The following is a 20,497-nucleotide window of genomic DNA, read 5'->3' as shown; positions in this document are numbered from 1 at the left end:
CCCATCTGCATGCTCCCCTACAGGTCTGAGTCTCAGGGCACTGAAGAAATGAGGCAAATCCCCATCGCATGGCCTGTGAGGGGGACAAGGGAACTTTTCACGTTTCAGTAACAAGAAGCTAAAATTAGAAGCAGAACTCAACCTCTGATCTGATGTCCTATTTTCTTTCCAATAAGCCACACCACTGTGTGACAGTCTAATAACTGTGTGCTTGCCAAAAGTTTTCAGTTTTTTCACTCTGATGTTCAATTATTCTTTATTCTAATCAACAATTTTTCTAACATAAGGTATTAAAAATGCTAGTTTTTGGAAGGGAAGAGTATTTACTGAGAAAACTAGGATTAAATATGATATATTTTTAATGCTAAATATCCTTTTTCCATAATAGTACCATAATGTTAAATTAGTACAGTTCAACATATTTTACAAGAGCAAACAGATAAAGACCTAGCAGAGCCTGACGTAAACCGGCGAGGTGGGAAGACAGAAAAACATGCTCTAAAAACATCTTTTTAAAAAGTTGTATTTTTAATTGACAAGCAATAATTGTATATATAGCATACAATGTGGTGTTTTGATACATGTGTAACTAGGAAATAATTAAATCAGGCCAATTAGCATATCCAGCACCTGAAATATTTATCATTTCTTTCCAGTAAGAACATTTAAAACCCTCTCTGTTAGCTAATTTGAAATACACAAAACATTAGTATTACCTATAGTCACTGTGCTGTGCAGTTGGTCACCAGAACTTATTCCTCCTCACTGTAACTTTGTGCCCATTGTTAAGTAAAATAAGCCAGGCACAGAGATTTCACTTTTATGCAGAATCTAAAAAAGTTGGATTCAAAGAAGTAGGAAGTAGCATGGTAGTTAGCAGAGGCTGGGGGCAGGGGAAGGAAGTGGTCCAGGAGAGGAGACACGTTGGGAATATCACCTTTAATGAGACTGAAACTCCTGAATTCGACTTTCATTCTAGTGTCTTAAATGGCCTCTAAAAATAGTAAATCATAAAACATTACAGGTACAGCAAGTAGAGCTCTAACCCACACATGAGATAAAATATTTTAATATTTAACCACCCTGTCACCACATGATTACCTTCCTCTGCATCACCTAGAGCAAAGGACATTAAGCAGTAAACAAAATACTGCAGGTGATTCACTGCATTTCCGTACAGCTCCTTCGGAGGATCAATCTTTTATAAAATATACAATATATCTTTATAAATGCTTACAACCTACTAAGCGCAAAATGATACCTTAAGGCAACTGCTGTAGTGAATTCATCCCACTTTTCTTTCTTTTTCTTTTTTTTTTTTTTTTTGAAATGAAGTTTCGCTCTTGTTACCCAGGCTGGGTGGAGTGCAATGGCGCGATCTCGGCTCACCGCAACCTCCGCCTCCTGGGTTCAGGCAATCATCCTGCCTCAGCCTCCTGGGTAGCTGGGATTACAGGCAGACGCCACCATGCCCAGCTAATTTTTTTGTATTTTTAGTAGAGACGGGGTTTCACCATGGTCTCGATCTCTTGACCTCGTGATCCACCCGCCTCAGCCTCCCAAAGTGCTGGGATTACAGGGGTGAGCCACCGTGCCCGGCCCTCATCCCACTTTTCTAAATCCTAAATACATCTTCCTAATATTACTACAAGCAAAAACTTAATTGTCAAACCACATGCAACTTTTTAAAAAATCCTAAGAATTCCATTTGTTAAAGGTTAAATCAATCTTTCTAGTGTATTGTAATGCACATACTTAAACTACCCCCAAACTACTTCTCAGATATTTTATTGATATTCACTATTTCTTATCTCAACTTCCTCTCTTTCTGCCTGCTATAATATTCTGACACTGATTATTTTGGTAAGAGAACACAGAGGTACTGTGTCTTATCAAGGATTATTCACTGTTTCAAATTGTCGGTTCTATTTTCCCAACGTGTGGTTTTGCAGATCCAACAGTCAGCAGAATGATTATATGGGGGAAGGTATTTGCTTTCTTTCTTTCTTTTTTTTTTTATGAGACGGAGTTTCTCTCTTGTTACCCAGGCTGGAGTGCAATGGCGCGATCTCAGCTCACCGCAACCTCCGCCTCCTGGGTTCAGGCAATTCTCCTGCCTCAGCCTCCTGAGTAGCTGGGATTACAGGCACGCGCCACCATGCCCATCTAATTTTTTTGTATTTTTAGTAGAGACGGGGTTTCACCATGTTGACCAGGATGGTCTCGATCTCTTGACCTTGTGATCCACCTGCCTCGGCCTCCCAAAGTGCTGGGATTACAGGCTTGAGCCACCGCACCCTTCCGGTATTTGCTTTCTAACAGAATACTCTGTATACTTTTCCTAGGTGTCAGGCTGTATCAAGAGCACCATGTCTAACTTTCTAAGCCTGTGAGAAGTTCATGACTGAGCAGCGAAGGTCAAACCCTCAATTCCTAACCATTGTCATTCCAGGCCTCTGAACATTTTGTTCACAGAGATAAAAATGCACACTTTTCAAAATGCTATTTTTTATTTATCTTCAAGAACAGAGGCAGTCATAATAGGCTGCTAGAAAGTGAGGCAACAAAGAAGAATCAAAACCAACAAAAAAGTCAGTTCCAGTAACTTGGCTGAATATAAAAAAATTAAGCCAGATTGTCAGCAGGAAATTCTACTAAGAAAACAAACCTGTAGCACCTCATCTAATGCACAGAAAACCTAGGACAAATAAAGCTTTTCTTGAAAGCTTTCCTGCTTATAAAGAAATTTTAGTGGGCAGGAAGCATCTTTAAAAAAAGACCACATTATGGGCAATACAAGACAGCAAAGTATAAAGTTCAAGGACAACTAGATTAGGAGTGAATCTAGAGGATAAAATCTCCCTCAAATGACTAAACCAAAAAAGGCAAGAGAGGCTGGGCACAGTGATTTACTGCGCCTGTAATCGCAACACTTTGGGAAGTCAAGGTGGGAGGATCACTTGAGGCCAGGAATTTGAAAGCAGCCTGGTCAACATAGTAAGGTTCTGTTTCTACTCCCCCCAAAATATAAATAAATAACAAAAAAGAAAGAAAGATAATGATTTTTACAAATGTATAGTATAATGGGGCAGAGAGACATCACAAGGATCATTTACAGTACAATGTGGCAAGTAGAAGGACTGTAGGCAAGGCCTGCGCCTCGGCTGGAAAGGGGAGACATTCAGCCCTAACCGCCTTCCTTCACGGCCTGTGATGCAGGAGCTGAGGAAGCCAGAAGGCAAAAGAGAAGAGCAAGAGCAGGAGATGGCTCTGGACACTTAGAAAACTGCCAGCACCGTGGTAGGAAGTTATGAGGGATGAGGTTGGAGATGAGTAAGAGTCATCACAAAGGACAAATTACAGGTATACCACACTTTTCACTAAAATGCAATGGTTACTTATTTTATCTATTTAAATGCTATTCATAGTATATTAAGAATATCCTTCCAGTTTTTGACATTTGTCTTCTTTTTGTTAATAATTATCTTCCCCTTCATTCGTTTTATCACGTTACACCACCAGAAGTGGAACCCTCCTTTCAATACACTGAAGCACCACCCATTCTATCAGTACGGTAACGTTGCTGTCTTTCTGCAGGCTTCTTTCCCAGATACAGGACTGTTCCACTCGGAACCGATTACTGTCTAAGGCTCCACACAGTTTGTATCAGGGGACCCACATTCCTCACCACCCTGTGTATCCCCTTCATCTTCCTCCTGTCTAGTCCTGGATCCCGGACCTTCCTCTTTCCATGCTTTTACTTTTTTATTTTGGTAGGGCACATACTTCAGGGACTCCCTGAGAAACAGTATTAGAAAAGTACATTTTTGAAACTTTATATGATGAAAAATGTATTTATTCTACCTGTATACATGATGGACAGTTTGTCTTCGTTTCCAATTGTAGATTGAAAGGGTTTTTATTTATTTATTTATTTGGCCATAGAATTTTGAAGCCATTGCACTTCTGTCTTCAATGGCTTCTGCTGAATGTCAGGCCAACTCTGACTCCCAATTTTTTGTACAGAGCCTGTCTGTTTTCTTCGGTCTGGACTCTAGGATCTTCCTTTTTTCCCCTGATATTCTGAAATGTTATGGTGCTATACCTTGGTATGGATGTTTTTTTGAAAAATGAAGCTGACTGGAAACACAATAGGACTTTTCAAACTTGAAAATCATTGGCCTTAAAGTTCAGGAAATGGTCTTTTGCTATTTCTTTGATAGATTCCTTACTCTCTTTATATATTTATAAATATATATTTTTTTTCTAAAAAATTCAACTGCTCAGATCCTGGTCTGTCTCTACTTTCGTATTTTCTCTTTTCTTTTTCATTTCCTAATATTTTTGTTCTACTTTCTGGGTAGCTTCCTCCTCTTTATCTTCAAAAAGCATTTTGAGTTTCTTATTTATTCTATCGGTTCTCATTTTTCAGGAGAACATTTTTAGACCCTAAAAGTTCATTTTCTTATAATATCTATACTTACTTTCTGATAAAGTATATTCTCTGATCTTTCTGAGAATATCCATGAAAATATTTTCAAGTTTTCTTCTCCCTTCATTGTCTCTTTCTGGCAATTTCCTTGTTTTCTCTAGGTTTGTTTTGGCTTCTGAATTGCTTTAAAATCAGGTGATTACTGGTTATTACTCATATTGAAGATGAAACCCTGAAATGCTGACAACAAAGTCAGTGTAGATGAGTGGGGCTTATAAACAAGTGGGCTTCACTGCACAGAAGTCCTGTTGGGAGGCCCCAGCCATCAGTGTCTATAGGTCTTTTGCATAGATTAATCAGGTTCTCCAAGGAAGTATCTTCCAATTTCATGTTTAGAGAATGTAAAGCTGACTGCCAAAACTTTGGCAATAAATGGAAGAATTCAGCCAAGGTATCTCACTGTTTAGTAAGCATTTCATTTCATCTTTCACCCTCCGTCTTTGTCTCAGTATCCCTAGCCAAGTTCTCTAGTTCACATTCTCCATAGAATAAACTACCAGTTTTACTGGAGTGTGAGAAGGCATCTGGGATCCAAGTTCACTTTAAACACATGACTAACAAATCCTATTATTCTGAGCCTCACTCCCACTGTTGAGTTGGTTGGAGGTTCTGAAGTGACAATCAGGTTGCTTCTCAATGTCTCTCAATAGTAGCTTAGGTTTCAACATCTAAGGTCTTCTAGCTTAGTCATAATTATCCATAGGCTTTAAGAAGTCCCTTTGTCTCACTGGCTTTCTACCTTTTATTTATTTATTTATTTTGAGACGGAGTTTCGCTCTTGTTACCCAGGCTGGAGTGCAATGGCGCGATCTCGGCTCACCGCAACCTCTGCCTCCTGGGTTGAAGCAATTCTCCTGCCTCAGCCTCCCAAGTAGTTGGGACTACAGGCATGTACCACCATGCCCAGGTAATTTTTTTGTATTTTTAGTAGAGATGGGGTTTCACCATGTTGACCAATATGGTCTTGATCTCTTGACCTCATCATCCACCCACCTCGGCCTCCCAAAGTGCTGGGATTATAAGCGTGAGCCACCATGCCCAGCCCTCTACCTTTTAAAAATCCCTTTACTGTTATTTTATTTGGAGGAAGTGAAATAAATGAATATGCCACCATGGAATACTATGCAGCCATTAAGAGCAATGAGATCATGTCCTCTGCCCAGACATGAATAAAGCTGGAAGCCATCATCCTCAGAAAACTAACACAGGAACCGAAAATCAAATACGGCATGTTCTCACTTGTAAGTGAGAGCTGAACAATGAGGACACATGGACAGAGGGAGGAGAACAACACATACCAGGGCCTGTCAGCTGGAGGTGGGGCAAGGGAAGGGAGAGCATCAGGGCAAATAGCTAATGCGGGCAGGGCTAAATACCTAGGTAACGAGTTGATAAGGGCAGCAAACCATCACCGCACGCATTGACCTATGTACAAACCTGCACATTGTGTACATGTATCCAAGAATTTAAAGTAAAATTTAAAAAAAAGAAACAAATGTATATGCTTAGTCTGCCATTTTTCTGTAGCATATTTTGATTGTCTAAACATTAAGAAATATTTGTCGATGAAAAACTCAGATGAAAAATTCAAGTCACCTCTAATATGAACTTGAGAGGCTCAGGTGGACTAAGAAATGTGAGTACCAGTTTATACTGAAAATAAAGATACCATAATAGCCAGAGTGGAAGTAACACAAAAAATGAAGGAAATTTACATTTGATAAAGTCAGCTGGTATTTTGGTAGTGTATGTTTAACTACCTATTGTTATTGTAACAACAAACTCTGTTTTCAAATCCCAGAGAAGAAACAATACTCTAAAGCACGAAAATGAGGCAATATCCCCGGTTAAATCAGACTTTACTGTTCGTAAAAAGCTCTTGCTTTAATTGCTTCTCTAGAAATTAAATCATAGCAGAGTTAGGTACCTAAATAAAACCTGGAATTCATCCTTAGGTAAATGACAACTAATTTATCCATTTTTATTAATTTTTTTTCCCAAAGAGAAGCCTATTTAAATAGCTACAGCTGGAAACAAATTATTTGTGAACTACTTAAAATAAAAGCAGGGAGATTGTGCATTAGTTTTAAAATTCAAGTTGCCTATAAAAGTAGTATGAAACTCTCTTCCTGAGACTTTACATACTTACATAGTGATAAAAATTAAAAGAAGAACAAAAAGGTAATTCCAACGTGAAAAAATAATTGAGCCTATCACATTTCATATTTAGTATCGGTAAATATAAGCTTGGACTGTAAATAGCATTACCTTTGATAAATGTTAAATTATTACAATAGATGTTCTCAAAACCAGCAGTAAAGTTCTTCATAACCATGAAATCATCCATGAACTGAGGTAAATTTAGACATTTCTCACTATATCACTATTGTGAAAACAATAATGCTCACTTATTGTACTAGGTCAGCCACCGTGCAAGCACGTTACCTGCATTATCTTACTTAATTCTTACCACATTAAGCGGTAATAAGAACTTCTTATTCCCATTTCAATGAGAATCTGAGACTTACCAAAGTTATAAGTAAAGGTAATTTGGCCATGACATCAGCAACAAGTTGTGCTTTTAACTTTCCTATTAGTAATGGTAAGTCCAGTATTTTGAGGTTGGCTGGGGAAATGTCAACATGGATTAATTAAAAACTAGAAGAACCTTTAAACATGATTATTGAAACTAGATTCATTCAACATTAATTGGCACCTGCCAATCTGAGTACTACTTCATTCACTCATTCATTTGACAAATATTTACTACATAACCAGAATGTGCCCATCAGTGCTCTTGCACAGTCCATCACAACTTCCTAGAATAATGGAAATGCACTATGCTCGCACTGCTCAATACAGTAGCTGAACACAACTGTTGAGCACTTGAAATGTGGCTAGTGCCACTGAGAAACTAAATTTTTAAGTTTTATTACATTTAAACTAGTTTAAATTTAAATGTTAATAACCACATATAGACCAAGCTACCACACTAGACAGGGTAGTTCTACATATTGAGGGCACAGTTAGCAAAACAGACAGGGTTCCTACCTTTGGAGCTTACAATCTAGTGGGAGAAGAGCATGAAATAAGAAAACGAAGAAATATGACAACTTCTGTTAATTTACTTAAAAGTAAAAATAAACAGACAGCATTTGTTAAGACTACAAACAGACTGAGTCAAACCTAGCTATGAACTTCTCAAAAGTATGGGACTGAGAGATTCATTCTGAAAATGTTATCTCAAGATTTTCCTATTTAAAATCCAGGATAATTAGTATATTATTAAAACAAAGAATTTATGCATTTATTGAATGTTTTTAATGTTTCAAGACAGGTGAAACAGTACTCTGTTGACAGAATATATGTAAAAATAATTCTGAATGAGAATGCTATTATTTATTCTATTTCAGGTAGCAGTTTGAACATGAGCAAAACAAAATAAAATACAGTAGGGATGAAGAAACACAAAAATGAAACAGTAAAATATATAAAACACTAACTTTAGAGACTTCCCAACTTTAAGAACAAGGACTAGATGAATCAGAAAGTCAGAGAAAAACACCTGAACTACTATTCCACTGGGGCAGAAATGGGACTTTTAACACGTCCACTTTTAGACCAGTGTCGATTTATAAACCCCCAAAAATATTTGCCAGGAATTACATTCCTAAATATGAGCACCTGAAATTAAAACCAAGCAGATACACACCCCTTTACAAGGAATTAGTAAGTGAAAAAAGGTGTTTGGATTAGCAGGGAAGGGAGAACGACCAAAGAACCTTTGTGTTCCTGGATCACGTTATGTAGATTCTTGTTTGGGAATTGACGATGGATTTGTTTCGGTAAGTAGGCTCTTTTAGGTCAGAAGGAAGAGGAAATTTGAAGAGGGGAATTATCATAAGGGCAACATTTGCATTTCTTTCTTTCCACTTCTTTCTTTCTCTTCCAACAGTTCCCATCTCTAAGCAACAGGAAAAATGGCCGGTAGACTGAAGAAGAGAAAGCTTGAGGGAAAAGCACACTCTGATTCAACTGTGTTCCATATAGGAAGAAAAAGTTTAACTTTTCTAAATAACCCCCCAAATAATTCTGGCTCTTGATTAAATAAACTGAATATCACTTACATAGCGTAACTGCCGTCCCCCATTGTAAGCCAAATGATTATACAAAATCAGGGTACGATGGAGAACTAAACTAGTACCAACTGTAATAGCAGTGACAGCAGGAAGAGGAAGAGGCAATGGCAGGCACAATTCTAACTGCTTTTCATGTCTCATTTTCTTATAATTGTCACAACTGTCCCCATGAAGAAGGAATACTTATCATTCCCACTTTACAGATGAGTAAACTAGGTACAGAGTTTAATAATGTGTTCATTGTCAAAGGGGTAATAAATAATAGATATGGGCTAAAATTCAACCACTTTGACACATACAGGAAAGTAATGGCTAGAGTTTTTTACCCAAAAATCACATGATCACATGACCTCTAAAAAGAGCTACAAGGATTTTTTTTCTTTTGCCAAGAATTATAGAGGATAGTCCATACATTTGTATAAAAAAGAACTGATAATCTAGCTTTACTGATAAGCAAGAAAAAAGGGATCTGGAATCTGAAAGTATAGGAAGTCCAAGCAGTAGATGACCAGGATTATTAGAAACAGTATCAGTATAAAGGCCCAGGTAGTACCGGAATAAAGACAACGGACCCTAGAGTGACAAAAGAATCACCAAATTCCAAAAGACATGGCATCACCTTGACTTTGTTCTGTGACGCTCATGCCTACTATAGAAATTTCTCTATGGGAACATATTTCCACTGGTATAAAAGCTATCGATAAAAACAGAATTGACTTTTCTATCCAACTTTGAGGCAATATGTGTTTTACAAAGCATGGGGACATATGAATGAGTATGAGAGAAATATGTATTTTAAAAGGCTTTCTGAAACTGTTGAATAAAGGTAAAATGGAAAAACTCTATAGTTTCCTAAAATCTTTTCTAAAAAATTATGCCTGTGAATATTTTATTACGTGGCCAAATGAAGATATGTATCTCAAATCTTCATATAAGGAAAGACAGAAGAAAACAATGTTCTAAACGTAATTTTAAAATCTTACTAGAAAACATTTTAACCATGTGAGTTAAAACAGAAAATATTCAGCATCTCTAGCTTCTAACAAGAACTACTCAAGAAAAAGAACAAGCAGTATCAACTATACTCCCCAACCCCACCTCTTTAAATCAACGTCATCCACACAGTAAACAGACACGTCTCTCCTGCAGCCTCTCCATGTTGATCTCTCTTATTGCCAGCCAACTTCCTTATTTTCCTCAAATGGAGTGGAAAAATAAATCTTCATCCTTTTTTAAAAAAAACAACTTAGCTGCTAAGAAGCCCTGGGAATAGCACGTAACCACACATAGTAGCACATTCAAACTAGTTAGCTGGGAAGAACATGATGACTTTCCCTGCTCTCCTAAGAACTGAGCTGCTCCATTCGAGATGCTAACAAAGAATTTCTTCTAGGACACCAGTTTGAAATTTATGAGATAGGAGATTCAGTATTTACAAGAATGGTGTTTAATCTCAACTGCCTCTGTTGAAACCTCAGGGAAGGTCAGTTTTGCCAAGAGCCACATTACTGCTTCCCCACCATGAAGGAAACAGGATAAAACAAAGTAGCATATTCTTGTAACTGCTGTATATGTCAAGAATGAAAATCAAAAACTCCAACTAATCAAGGCCCAGATGCTTCAAATGTTTTAAAAAATGAAAATGACCATCAATCTACTAATATAAATGGGCAAAGGACAGATGATCCACAGAATGGATCATCGCAGCCTACAAACGATCCCTCCACCGATTTTACTTCCCCTGCAAACCTTACAGAAAGTTGCTCCCCAAGAGGAGAGCAAGCTTACATGCAAGGCAGTTTCCTAGGATCTAAAGACCTATTCCTAAAAGAAACTAATACTTCTGTTGAGAAGAAAAGTGCCTTTGATCTGCTTTTTCATAGCTACTAGAAATAATAAAAACTTACTGAGTATGTCCCAATGCTTTTGTTGCGCTATTTTGCCATAGTGAAAAAAAAAAGTACGAAGATGGGCAGCGCTGAATGTAAATCCTGGCTAACATCTCTCCGTGACCTTAGACAAGTCATTATCCTCTCTCAGCCTCAGTTTACTCCTCTGTAAAATAAGAATGATTGCTATGATTATACACAAAAGCACACAAAGATGATTTGACATCTATACCCACCAGTTCCTTTATTTTCCTGCTTAATTATATATTTAAGAGAAATACAGATGTTTTCTTTAAATACTAGTTATAAAATGAAATTCACTAAAGGAAAAACCAGTTGCGGTCAACCAATTACAACTCAAGAGAAATATAGGACAATTAATATTACCAACTACATACTCACACATACGACTGTTCAGTGTACCCATCTAACATTCACCAAAATTATGGCTTACACAATTTTTCCAGTAATCCATATTCTCTCAAATATGCCTACATATAAACCCTCATTTCCACCACTCTGTCCTGAGCATATCTTGACTGACTCACCTTTAAGTGTCTGTTCTTACCCTTAATGCCCTTTCCACTACTTTTCTCTCCCATTTAGTAATTTCTCAGTTCCTCAATTCCCACCCCTTTTCAAGAGTCTACCCTTTGGCTGGGAGCAGTGACTCGTGCCTGTAATCCCAGAACTTAAGGTGGGCAGATTATGAGGTCAGGAGTTCAAGACCAGCCTGGCCAACATGGTGAAACACCATCTCTCCTAAAAACACAAAAATTAGCTTAACATGGTGGCACACACCTATAGTCCCAGCTACTTTGGAGGCCGAGGCAAGAGGCTTGCTTGAACACAGGAGGTGGAGGCTACAGTGAGCTGAGATCTTACCTCTGCACAGTAGCCTGGGGGACAGAGGAGACTCCATCTCAAAAAAAAAAAAGTCTTCCCTAACCAACTCAACATTAATAATATCTAGTTAACTGGCAATTATTTGTCATGTTTAATGTTTTTAATATGGCTATGAAGAACCCCTCTACTATATTCTTTTGTATCTTCTTAACAACTTTGAGGTGTGGCTAACTAGTACAGTTTTTTGCAAAATAATCCCTGAACTGAAATTGTGCTATAAAGAATTATATGTGTGTGCTAAAAGAGAAGTCATAGAATTCTAATGACTAAAGCGTTTATTATCACCAATATAAATTCCTCTAAAATTTACACAAATGATCACCTGACTCCACTCCTTTCTGAAGCAAAATTGGTATGAAACAGAAACTAATTTAGAAGCACAGAATTAAACTGAAGTTTTAAAAAGGAATTTATTCCACAGAATTTCTCCCGTCACAATTAGATAAGAGCCTCAATGCAACTGAGCAGAAAATCTAATGAAGCACTGCAGTTCGTGTGGCCATGCGCCAGTGATGATTTTAACATCTCAGAAGCAGAACTTCGGGTAAAAGGATGGCTATTTATATCAAGGAGGTTCAAAACTGACTCAGAGGAAAAAGTACTAGCCTCTGACTCACCAAGACCACTTCCTGAAACACCCAGTGTTTTTCTTGGAAGGAAGTCCATACAAGTGCCATTTCTTTCAAACACTGATTAGACAAAATTAAAGTCTATCACAAAATAGACAAAGGACATACATTTTCTAAACCCAGCAAGGTTTCAAAGAACAGAACATTTCCATAAACATATGGTCAGGAGAAAGAAGACTTTAAAATTAGTCAAAATTTGGTTATGTAAGGTATATGATAAAGAATAAGCTATTACATACCTGTGTCCATCTTTATGCCATAGTCTCTTAATGATAAAACTTTATGACTTCAATCTGTTAAATTAACTAACATATTTGGCTTCAAAACAGTCACTTTTTTAAAAGGTAATTATTTTCTCTCTCTGAATCAACTGTGTCACCAATTTTTAATAATTTACTTTTATCCCTAGTTTACAGATAAGGAAACTGAGGCACAGAACAATGATGTGCCTTGCCTAGTATCACACAGTTAGTACCTGGTAAAGTCTCAAACACCGGAAAACCAACACAAGAGCCCAAAGTCAGTTTCTATGCTATGCCTGCATGTGTGACCTATCCTCCTTTAGAATGCTTCATAGAAACTTAAACACACTTAAGCACACACACATACACAGAGACACACACACCTGCAATTACACATACACAGATATGTATTAACATTTCATATCTACATAATCCATGCCTAGATTCAGGTATGTCCTTCGAATACATCAGTTTACAAATTTTGATGAAACTATTATACCAATAGGATTTTAGTACAAATAATACCACATCTTCAACCTGAAAGAACAACTATTTAGATAAGCTTTGAAACACTACACTTTCCAGATAGATTTATGCCAATCTCACTTGTTTTTTAGTTCCGAAACATGGGAAATATCTCACAGACCTATAAAAACACCAAAACGATACTTCCCCGGACATGGCCCTTAGGGAAAGAAAAATACACATAACATTTCCTTCTTCAAAATAACAAGCAATTAAATTGAATCTTGCTATTTGTTTCCTCTTGAGTAATCTAGACTAAAAAGAGTTCAAACATCTGACTCTTAAAATATTTTGCTTTCAGTAGAAAGACCATCCTTTTAGATGTCAAGTCAGCTAATAAGTATTCACTCATATTTATAACTGGTTCGTGGAAACTAGTTTAAATATTAAATGGCTACACATGTGAAAAAAATTCTTAAACAGTTTGTAGGTCAGACTAAGCACCATGAAATAAACCACATTTCTCTGACATGCAGATTATTAGGAGGCAACATAAGAGGAACAAATTTATTTCAAAAGGGCAAAGCCCTTAGAGCAGCAGCCTAAGGAATGAGAATATATTCCCACTGTTAACACCACTCTGGAGATGCTAATGATTCAGAGGTGCTCTTGGAAGCCTGCCTGTCCAGTGTGATTTTTAGGGTTCACAGAGTATCATCCTGTTTCCTTAAAACATATCATTTACACAGGTGACAAGGTGAATAAAATTCTATCACTGGAAATTAATTCATTCTTTTGAGCTAAGCATTTTCATCCATAGGAACCACTTTTAAACTACAAACACTTCTGGGAGGAATAATGTATTATGTCATTAACATTTGAGTGTGGATTATGAGGTACTTTCTCCTAGGATAAGAGGACTCTGGGGTAATGTATGAATGCCTTTGAGATCAGTGTCTGGAAATCTGCATGGAGCACCAGCAAGTTACTGAAGAAAAAAAGTTGCATGGTTAATACTTTTATCTATATCCAGTACATACATCCAGCATATTAAATATGAAGAAAAAAATGCATGCTGAATACTTCTGCCTATATCCACTACATATATATTCAGCATATTAATAATACTGAAATTATGAAAGGGATTCTAGCCTATGCATGCAATGGTTATTTATTAAAGGTAAACATTCTATTTGGTGAGCAAAATCACATAAGATGTTCACTCAGTGTTTTTTGGACATTTATTCCTACATGTAATATGACTATTACATCATGTGGTTTGCATGATGCCATATAATAAACACGGTTTCTCTCCTCTGGGAACATTCAGTTTAACAAGATGGATGGATATACAAACAGATAATTATTTGTATATCCATATACTTGGATAATTATTACAATTATATAATAATGCATTTCAGTAAACATTATTATCATGGTTTGAACAACGTACTAGGAAAGTGTCTACCTATGGAAGCTGCTGGTAGGTTTCATATAGGAAGAGAGAGTAAAATCAGGTCTTGAAAGACAGTGAGGAGTGTGCCAGTTGGTACATGAACAGGTAGTTAGAGAGCATTCTAGACATATATGAAGGATATGGAAGGATATGAATTTCAGGGAACAGTGAGATATACAGTGTGGCTGCAATATAGAATATATAAAAAGAAGTGCTGAAGAAAAGCTTGATGCCAGATTGTGAGGAGCCTTGGAGAGCATGTAAGGGAATTCCGACCTAATCTTTGAGGAGATAATAAAGAATAACAATCATATCACTCATGTTTAAGAAGGTAACTGCAGGCATTCTGGAAGGCAGACTAGATCAGGGAACAAAGCTGACACTTTCAGGAAGCAGAGTTGACTCTCTGAGACAATTGTATCTGTTTCTTTCATTTGTATGAGAATCTTCCCAACTGAATTCTGCTCTATGTGTTTTTTTTTAAACTTAGACTCACCTGTTATTCCCCTACTGTCTCCAAACTCCGTAATTCTCCAAAGAGAAACCAATACACTAATTTTAATTGTGCCTGCCACTTACCTATAAGGACACAGACCATATTTCATAGAATTATTAGCTACACAGGAAATCCAATGCAGCTATCTTCATCCTATTTTAGAAAAGTTTATTTTAAAATTCATACGACTATAAAAATTTTGCTGTTGGTTTTTTTGTTTGTTTGTTCATTTAAAACCTCTTTGATGGTGTGGTCATTGTAGAAAACAGTATGGCAGCTCCTAAAAAAAACCAAGCATAGAATTACTATATGACCCATCATTTCTTCTGGATACATACCCAAAAGAACTGAAAGTAGAGACTAGATATTTGTACACGCATGTTCATATCAGCATTATTCACAAGAGCCAAAAGTTAGATGCAACCCAAGTGTTGTCCATTCCCAGATGACTGAATAGGCAAAATGTGGTATGTCTACATAAGGGAATTATTTATCCTTTAAAAGGAAACAGACATGTCTCATACACACTACAACTTGGATGAACCCTGAAGCCATTACACTAAGTGAAATAAGCCAGTCACAAAAGAACAAATACTATATGATTCTACTTAAATGAAGAACTTGGAATAGTCAAATTCAGAGACACAGAAAGGAGAATGGTGGCTGCCAGGGGCTGTGGACGGTAGGGAACGGGTAGTTACCGTTTTGGGGCACAGAGATTCCATTCAGGAAGATGAAAATCTCCTACAGATGGATGGTCATGATGACTGCACAACAATGTGAATACACTTTATGGTAATAAACCATACATTTAAAGATGGTTACGCTGGTAAATTTAATATCTACTATATCACAACAGTTAAAGAAATCTGAGGAACAACAGAGGAACTTCTGAATGCCTGTGAGCCTATCAGGTATAGCCATCTGGTCTGTAAGGCAAAAGCTAGATCTTATTGTAGTTGCCTCTGTAATGCGATGTCTGGAGGATTAACAATTTCCATGGCAGGCATGCGAGGTCGAACACACACACACACACACGCACACACACGCGCGCACACACACACACGCACACACGCGCGCACACACACGCACACACGCACACACATGCACACACACACACACACGCGCGCGAACTGTCCTTAAAATCCTGTGTATATATACATATACATCTGTGTATTTTTTTTAATTCGAACTAAACTCAGTTAACATTTTATCCTACTTTAATAAAAATCAAGAAACACAATCCCTAATTCACAAAAGCAATAAACTGAACTGCATTTTGAAGGAAAAGAAAGGCACGCTGGTCTAGTTTTATACCAGCTCCTATCTTCTGGTCCAGTTCTAACATTATCTGTCAGTGACTTTCGCAAATTCCAGTTCTCACTGATGCTTAATTTTCACATTAGTCAAACAGAGTATGGCTCCTTGCGTCACCCCTACACACTGATCGCACAGTGTACTGAGGAGATAAAATAAGGAAATGAATACACGACATTACTCTTGAAATAGTCAATGATTTAGAATAGATATGTTGTTTCAGGAACATATGTGAAATCACTCAAAAAATTTTCAATGTCTATTTTTCATTTTCTAATTGTGCTTTCAAACAATCTAATATGCATATAAGTTTGGGTAAAACATTCATTCAACAAAATAAAAACCATTAGTACTCCAAGGGGGTTAAATAAAATCTGTTTAATAAGGTGATTTCAACAAATTTTTCCAGTGATTGGAGAAGAAAACATTTAAATCTTGTTTTACAATTAACTAATCCATTATTAAATCACATACCAAATAACAATAGTAATTATTAAATGATGCTAACTAAAGTACTTAACTTTCATTTAAAAGGCAAAATAAACATGAATGGAACTTCCTTTTGAAATGCTATTGACTGCGGTCCCAGCCCTTTGGGAGGCCGAGGCAGGAGGATCATGAGGTCAGGAGTTAGAGACCAGCCTGACCAACATGGTGAAACTCCATCTCTACTAAAAATGCAAAACTTGGCCAGACGTGGTGGTGTGCACCTGTAATCCCAGCTACTCAGGGGGCTGTGGCAGGAGAACCGCTTGAACTTGGGAGGCAGAGGTTGCAGTGAGCCGAGATGGTGCCACACTGCACTATAGCCTGGATGACGGACTAAGACCCTATCTCAAAAAAAAAAAAAAAAGTTATTGACATTTTATGTCAAATCAGTGGTTGACTGCAGTAGTTTGAATACCTTCTGTTCCTGGAAATGAGCCCAGTGACATTGTTGACATCTCAGTAAATTTTAATATTTAGAAAGAACCTGTTTAAAATAACTAAGAGTTCTCACTCTGCCAGTACCACTAATCCCCCTCCCAACACACCTTGTGCAAGACTCTATTTTTTGTAAGGAGGGGTGTCTTTTTTCTCACTGTTCAAAACAAAACTTCCAACTCTTAGCGAACACTAACCTTAACCGCCAGCCGGTATTGCCCTTTTAGTAAGGACAAACAGACTTATGATGTACAGTAGGAAGATATGAAACCCCTCAAGTCATGTAAAACATAACAAGTATCATTAAATTCTTGTATAATCAGAGACACATGTGTTGTTGCTACCGTCTACCAGCTTTATTTTAACTCAAAGACTAGCTTTCAAGAATGACCCTGAATCTGTTCTCTTTCCTTCTGTCTCCAAATCCCATTCTTCTCCTCACCTGAAGTCACTCTCTGTCCTGATTCTGCAAAGCAGTACGGTAAACATCTTGTAAAACGGTTCCTCCTGTTGAGACAGTGGGAGGGAGACCCGGCAAAACTCCTGCCGGCCTGCATGCGGGAGTGGAGGCTGGGGAAGTTTGTGCCTTTGCAGAGGGTAGGAGCCTCGCCTCTCCTTTTCCTGTGTGGAATCTGGGATTCAAAAGGCAACGTGGGAAGCACTGTAACAGGGGACTCTGGCCTTGCGGAGAGACCCTGTTCCCCTTTTTTCTCCTTTTCACCCAGTAAAACCCTGCTTTACTCACCCTTCAAACTGACTGTGAGCCTGAACTTTCACGGCCATGGGAAAAGGACCCCATATTTAAGCAAAAAGTCCTGCAACACTGTGGTTACTATAGTCTTATTTCATAGACATAGGACACGTGCAACCCTCTCTCTCTTCTCTATTTATAAATTCCTCAAGGCACCCAAACCGATAAATAAAATTATCTCAATTTGGAAGTTCAAATTTGATTGTGAAGAAATAAGCTCCACTAATACAAAGTATTTGAGTATTTAACTTCTTTATTAAATCTCTAAGCCTGATTTTCATGTGTTATTTGGTCACCGGAGAACCCAAGATCATGTGTTCTAGCACAGAACACCCTCCCTCAGCTGGCTATTATTTTTTTTAAGTGGCCATATTTACCCATTCTCAGGTTTACTGCTGACACTGTAATAATGCAAATTCACTTTTCCTTCTCAGGAGTAGATCCAGTTAAGGTATCTACATTCATTTTTCCTGCATTTTTTGTTCAGACTGTCTCCAGGTCAAGCTCCATCCAGCCACTTTCCCAACCCTTCATCCAGCAGTTAAGAAGGGTTGGGAAAGTGGCCTAGGGTAATCTTCTGGGGTTACCAACCACCTGAATGTAATCAGGTTGGCTGAAGAAGAGAGGAAAGTAGCCTACATCCAGTGAATCCCTGTCCTCACAATCATTCTCCCAGGAAAATATCCATTCCTTCTTATCCACTCCATAAATCTTGCTGAGGGCTTACTGTATGGCAGCAAGTACTGTACTTACAAAGCCAGATATAAATGATGAACAAAACAGATAGAATTCCTGCCCTCAAATGTGCTGGAAGATACAATGATATTTCCTTGAGTATGCCAAGTTCTTCCTTCCGCTCTAGAATAATTATCTTTTATATCTTTGCCTATCTAAATCTTCTATCTCAGCTTAAATGGCCCCTCCTTGGGAAACCATTCCCTGACTCACAAATCTATCCTAGATTCCTACACATTACATGTTTTCATAGCATTCTGAAATTCTCTTCATAAATCTTTACTGTTGGACATTTGGGCCAGTATTTGCTTAGTATCTGCATTTCAAAAATAAGGTATCAGCTGGTATGCTTTCTACTGAAGCAAAATACACTTTTTTAAATTTTTTGTTTCAAAGACATCTTGAATCGCATCTTTTAGGTGAATATCACATTTTTAATATGAGACTAGAATTTTCTGTTATGTTTTATTTATAAGCTTTTTTTTACAACTTATCCAAAGATATTCTTCCTTGTGCTAATTTTGTTAAAAAAAAAAGACACAATTCTCCAACCTACTGTATTGTCTATGTGTACAATTTTTTTTGTTTTAGACACTAAATTTACATAAATGCCCATATTTGATATCTACTTAGCAAGCCAGGCAAACTTATATTTCAATCCATTTTAAATGTCAAATTTTAGGCTTACTTAGCCTCTACGAGCCTTGTTTCATTTGTAAAGTGGTTATAATCTCTCTCCCTTAGAGTAAGAACAATCAAAGTAAGCGAATCTCCCAGCAAGATAGCAGGCTAATAAATGACGGTTGTTTCCTCCATGTGGGAAAAAGGCACATGTTTGAAATGCAGCCCCTATGAAATATTACACTCTAAAGTACCAAAGCTAATCTCCTAAGAGGAAACAAGTCTAACTTTTCTTCATGGGATATATTTCAGGTCAGGGGTTGACAAACTTTAGGTAAAAGGCCAGGTTATAAATATTTTACGCCTTGTGGGCCACATACAGTCTCTGTCAATATACTTCATTTTTGTTTTCAATAACCTACTAAAAATGTAAAAGCATTCTCAGCTTGTAGAAAGAACACAGCCCACTGGCTGGAGTTCACTGACCCTCCGCTTTAAGTTCATCACTACTCATCGATTCCACCCTTACTTTTCCTATTACTTCATCTTAATCAATATGCAACTGAACAACTACTCTCCTTACTATTCATTAAGCTTTCAGTATAACAAACGCTAATTAAGTACTTGCTCATCTGTAAAGGCCTGTGAGGTAACTCACTACCTTAAAAAAAAAATCACCTGCTACAAAACAAGTATAAATAAAGCCTTCCCAAAGCTTCCTCCAGTGGCACCTTGCTTTTCCCTCCGATTTCTGAGCCTGTTGCTACTGATGACTTATGCTCATGACCGGATTTCTCTTACTACAATCTTGTATTGAAGTTGGTGGTTTTAATTCCTTTGTAAGAATTGGATTAGGCTTTTTGTACCACAGAATGCCAAGTCCCCCTGTGTTCATTTTTCATTAGACTCTCTACTTACAAATTTGAAGTACTGTTATAACTCACCTTTTTTTCCCACAATTTCACGTCATTTCATCCTCTTTTTGTAGTTCTGTTCACGTCCCTATCCCTAATTCTCTAATTGTTTTCTTCCCATTTTATGTATAATCCCCAGGAAAAAATTCTGATGTACGTATGAGAATGAGTTTGTTTCTATTACTGCTCTGCCTATGACGATCTGTGCATACTCAGCCTGATCTGTGCATACTTAGCCTGTGTAGCTTTGTTTCCTCATCTATCATAGAGATCAAAACAGCCTGTGATGCGACTCAGAGACAGTTATTAAATGCAGATGAAATAACACATGTGAAAGCTACATATCTAAAATCTACAAAGTAAACTAAGAGAACGCTAAGATCTAAATCAGACTTGATTCAAGAATTGGCTCTGCCATTTATGAGTTACTGACCACAGGCAAGTTAAGGAACCCCTCTAAGCCTCACTGTCCTCATCTGTAAAGACAGTAACAATACCTACTGTACTGGGTTTTGTGAGGC

General features: G+C 37.4%; 1 protein-coding gene across 12 annotated transcripts in view; it reads right to left on the bottom strand.

The window, feature by feature from the left end:
• Positions 1–20,497, bottom strand: part of EPS8 (EGFR pathway substrate 8, signaling adaptor) — a 246,782-nt gene that overhangs the window by 75,026 nt on the left and 151,259 nt on the right. The window lies entirely within an intron of this gene.

Source organism: Callithrix jacchus, chromosome 9 (assembly GCF_049354715.1).
Source record: "Callithrix jacchus isolate 240 chromosome 9, calJac240_pri, whole genome shotgun sequence".
Lineage (NCBI taxonomy): Eukaryota > Metazoa > Chordata > Mammalia > Primates > Cebidae > Callithrix > Callithrix jacchus.
This window is presented reverse-complemented; position numbering and strand designations above follow the sequence as displayed.